Raw genomic sequence first — 5,073 nt, forward strand, 5'->3', positions numbered from 1 at the left:
TAGAATTTATGTTCATTATCAGACAAGTCTATAATTCTTTCAGGTTCTTTCATTAAGAGGGAATGAAGGGCTGGGATGGGAAAAAACTAACTAAATAAGTGCCAGTGATATGGACTAAGGTGCTTACTGTTCGTTTGATTATTTAGAGAGTTGGATAGGATATTATAATATTTTATTCATATAGTGTCAATATTTTACACCTGAGAATACATTATAACAAAACAAATCCCAGAGTAATGAGGGATCTGGAGGTTGGAAATTTCATTAACTCATAAATACTTTAAGCTGGTGCAAATACTATGCATCATTTTCATTAGATGTTCAATTTGCTAATTAATAAAAACATCACATCAAACAAAAATAAAAAATAAAAACAAGAGTCTTTCTTCAACATTTTTGACCAAAAAGAATCAATCAAACATTGATTGGGAACATTTTTTTCACTGAGCATGGGTGGAATCAGCATGCCTTTAAAAGAAAGTCCTCTTGCTGTGTATGGTCCAAGCCATAATCAGTATTTGTGAATACACTTCTACTATCATTAAGCAAATTAAAACTGCAATGGGCATCTGAAAATGTATCTTAAATTACTATCAATTTAGAAAACTTCTACTGAGTGAACATGTGACCTGCCATTGCTGGATGCTTCTGAAAAGGACAAAACCCACATCCTCCTCCCTCCATCAAGCTGTCATCAATAGTTTCCAGTTCATTGAATTAAAAGATCTGACATAACTCTGCCTTGGCTTGCTGAATGCTTGTTCAAATCAATGACTCAAGGTACTAAACTCATATGAAGCTAGGTGACTACAATGTTTGGAAAGAGGAAAACTGTAGAAGTCTCAGAAGTTTTCCCAATGTATTGGACTGGTGACCTGAACAAGCTTTACATGCGCACACCAATTCCTTGTAAAGATAACACTTGCTTTTCCAGATTCTTATAAACCCTGATGAAGAGTAAATTAATAAATAAATGAAACGTGTTGGATACTTGCTGATAATATAGTGACCAATAAAATAAACAGTTTTTTCAACTTGTAGTGTCTTTTCTAATTACTATGTATATTGTTGATGTGCTGAGGACCCATCCATGCCCATAAATCTTTAGTTTTTTCATAGGTTTTTTTCATTGAAGTGAACCTTTTCTGAGAAAAGGCTGCCATGACTGTTCTTTACGTGAGTGTAAAAACACTCGTTGCCTGGATGTGTGGCTGGCCTTTAGGATTCCAGTTACTGATAAAGAAAGAATCGCATAAGCCAGAATGAAAACAGAAGCCCTTATGTGCATAATTGTTTTATAGGATCAGTTTTTAACATTAAGTGTTTGGCATGCATATGGGCATATCAGAGGACATGCAATGGGATGTCATGAGTTTTTCTGTTTATCTTTCCTGATAAAAAGGCAATCAGTGAAAGTCAGCATACCCATCAGCCAATATACACAGATAAGTGGATGTGTGAAGGGATGATTGCATGGGACTTTGTTATCATCTTAATAACCCGGTCCTAAATGCCAAACCAGCAACATAGGAGAGGGTATGGGCTCTATTTTACTACACTCTGGCGTCCTAAGCAAATTTAAATGGAAGGAAAAGCAGATCAGGGCAACATGAATTAATATCAAGAAAGTATGAGGAATGGGGATACAATGTTTGGCTACTTATCTACTTTCCTTATTGTATAATGTCGACTTGGTTAAGTTCATAAACTGCTGATCTAGAACACGTATTCAAATCAGCACACAACTTGCAAGTCCTAATAGAGTAAAGACTCTATTGTTTTAAGAATGTCATCATGGCAGCCAGGTAAACAGCACTTGTAGAATAAGAAAAAGCAGTGGCTGCAATGATCTCATTCATCTCAGGAATGGCTAACCAAAGGCAAAAAGGTTATATACATAAGTGTATATAATTTATTTTTATTTCATGAGTCAAAGTTAGCTTTAGTAACTCTCACTTTAACATTACAGTTTGGCATGCATGTATAGGGAAAATATATATAGGCATAAAAATGTGAATCATATAGTGCACACTATCATTAAAATAAATAACTTAGTGTTACTAGAACACATTTTCTATCTTTAACATAACTATCAGGTCTATTTATTAAATGGTATTTATTATTTGGTAAATTGTGGGTGAAAACACTGATTAATAGACCCAGCCTCACACATGCCCCCAGAACAGTGTAAGCCCATAGTACTTTCTGCTTGCTTTGCTGTGTTAGTTTGCTCCCAGCAGCCATTCAGCTCCAACCATCATCTTCAACAACAAAGAATTAGTAGAGAACAAAGTGCCACTTTCTGATGTGATCTGCCCAGAATATTAAGCAGAAGAGAATGGAGTTCTTACCATAGCAGTAGAAGTTTCCCAGGAACACTGTAATATGCACACATGTAATCCACCAGTCTTCAGGCTGGTCTATCCAGTGTGATTGCTGAGTGAGCTCCAACACATGAGAGTCCTGAGCTGCTGTGTACACAATCCCTTAGCTGGCTGATTATTCAGGAGTGGAGTGTGGATGTGCAAGGGCATGTTGTGAAATGTGTGGGGAGGAGACATATGGTGCATGGGCTCCTGCAGGGAGAGGAAACCTTCAAGTGTGACTTGTATTATTTCTCATCTATCCCTCCCCCACATGAAAAGCTGAAAATAATGTTTTCATATATATGATTAGTACAAACTACTGACCCAAAACCCAACCTCTAATGTTAGATTATGTGGTGAATTAGACACTGATCACAATTTCTCATTCAAGTGTGTTGTAGTACTCACAAAATAAGTGTGGTTGTGCATTACAAAAAGGAGGATGGAGATCCTATTGCTATGCAAAATTGCAGGGAAGTCTTGTATTTGAAGTTGTAAGAACTTTCATGTGAACAGTTTTGTTTCTGGTATGTAAACATTGCATACAATAAAAGTGGCATTAAATTTACCTATGAGAAGTTTGCAAAGGACTTCCTTATTCTCACCGATGCTCATTGTTAGTAGAACAGCAGATTTGGAAGCTTGTTTTTTTGCTGGAATATCTGCAGTTCTCCTACTTTGTTTACAAGTGTTTTTATATCTGTTTTACATGCTGACCAGACTGCATACACATATGTAATTTTTATCGCTGGAAACAATCTTTCATAATCATGAACAGATGAACAAATGAGCCCTGTACACACAGCACTGTTCTATAGAGAGGGGGGGGTTGGGGAATGAGTGAGCGATACCCCACTGTGCTCTACTCTATTGACATGTATATTCGTTGTTCCCATCAGTCTTGGGCAATAATCATCTGACATGTGTACATAGTGTTGGACCTCTGTGGACATTTTTATTTTCAGTATAAAAGCCACTCTGCAAAAAAGCGAATGCCAAAATCATCACTTCACTCTCATGCTGAGCTACTCCATTTTAAATCTATATACACACGAAAGACAACTGTTACCTTATAATATCATGATCACCCCAGCAATAGTGTGTACAGTGGTTTACCAACATTATTCATTGATATGCCATGGTGGACCACTGAACAACCAGGTGGGGATGACGGCTGTTATTTCTAATGGAGAAAGATGCTGCAGGGTGCCTTATGTTAGTGTCCCCCTCTCCATAGAACTAATCAGGGCTGAGTGTACAGTGCTTTTTCATTCTATTTTCTATGGAAACAATCAGGAAAGATAGAGATGTCTGTGGTCAATGTAAGAGTTTGCTCACACAGATGGTTAGAAGGCAGTTACATGTCAGTTGCATTTTGTACCAGCAGCAGATCTACTGCTTCTCCCTGAAACTTATCACCTAACACTGTTTCAATTATAGACAGTGATAGGCATTCACAGTAGATCCCACAAGCATTTAAAGTAGATCCTGTGCTCTCAGATTCTACTTGCATCTATTAAACCCACTTCCTGAACAAAAAACCTCGGCCTGTCACTGCTAGGACAAAAAGCAATGGGTTGAGGCAACACCAAGAACTATGTAAACAAGTCCTAGGAATTTTTAGCATCCAACTTTACTGTGTCCATGAAAAGCTGTAGGGACGTAGTGGCTGGAGAGATTCAAGCCACAGAGTGCAAGGTAGGGGGTGCCCAGAAGTATTATCCAACATAATAATGTTAAAAAAAACCATAGTCACATGTAGAGATGGCTTATGCCCCAATGTGCCCAAATGTTTTGGGAAAACTCTTGGTAACTGTAATTTCCGATTTTACTTACATTTTGTAAGTGGAACTTGAAGGGGTACCCCCTTCATAAGTAAATTCAGTTTCATATTACCGCAAAAGTACATTCTCAAAAGGAAAACATGAGGGCTACCATTCCTATACCTCAAAAATTAAAGTAATTGGCATACAACAAATATACAGATAAAAAACAATCTCTTCTCTCTATATTCCCCAATACAGGTTGAGCATGTTTATTACTTTTAGAAATACTTCTAATGATCATTCACAGGCCAAACAACATGTATGTCTTATTTCTTTCAAGATGCCAATACATTTGTTTTGGTTGTGTAAGTATGTTGGGGTGCAATTAAAAATAAATAGTTATGCACAGCACAGATATTACTTGTGTGCAGTTGCAGTGCATTGGCCAAAAAGACTCTAAGGTGTGTTGGCACACCATTCAAGATTATTAGGTTGCTCTAATCCAATGTAGTTTAATATATGTGCAATGACATACCACAAGGGTGTGAAGCCATCCTGAAATCAAGCAACAGTTGTGGCAACTGGTTTCCCCTTTGAAGATTTCTTGTCTAATACATAACTGATGACAACTCAAAATATTGAGGTATTTTCACTACCTGTGACAAAAAAAGGATAAAGCTCTTTAGTGGGGGCACAAAGTCAAAGTTGCTGCTTTCAAGCTGAACTCCCAACATGCATTAAGAATGTGTAATTCTACAAAACAAAGATCTAAACTCCTTTTCCCGAAAATTGTCAAGTACAGTTTTTTTTAATGTGGAAGAAAATAAAAAAAGTCTCATAACATATTGCCCCAATATCATTTGAAAGATTCTGCTGTGTGGAAGTATAAACATGTCAGCTACATTGGAAAGTGATCTGTAAACTACAGAATAATTGTTCTG

The 5,073-nt window shown here is 37.0% G+C and overlaps 1 protein-coding gene across 2 annotated transcripts in view; it reads right to left on the reverse strand.

The window, feature by feature from the left end:
* The window catches only part of DENND2C (DENN domain containing 2C), a 29,512-nt gene extending 26,995 nt beyond the window's left edge, over positions 1-2,517 (reverse strand). The window contains exon 1 of one of the 2 annotated variants that reach the window (XM_072426138.1): positions 2,352-2,517. The gene's annotated coding sequence lies outside the window, so the exon portion shown is untranslated. The remainder of the gene's footprint in view (positions 1-2,351) is intronic. The other variant, XM_072426145.1, reaches the window with a different exon arrangement.
* Between the last annotated feature and the right edge of the window lie 2,556 nt (positions 2,518-5,073).

This window comes from Pyxicephalus adspersus, chromosome 1 (genome assembly GCF_032062135.1).
Source record: "Pyxicephalus adspersus chromosome 1, UCB_Pads_2.0, whole genome shotgun sequence".
In the NCBI taxonomy this organism is placed as follows: Eukaryota; Metazoa; Chordata; class Amphibia; order Anura; family Pyxicephalidae; genus Pyxicephalus; species Pyxicephalus adspersus.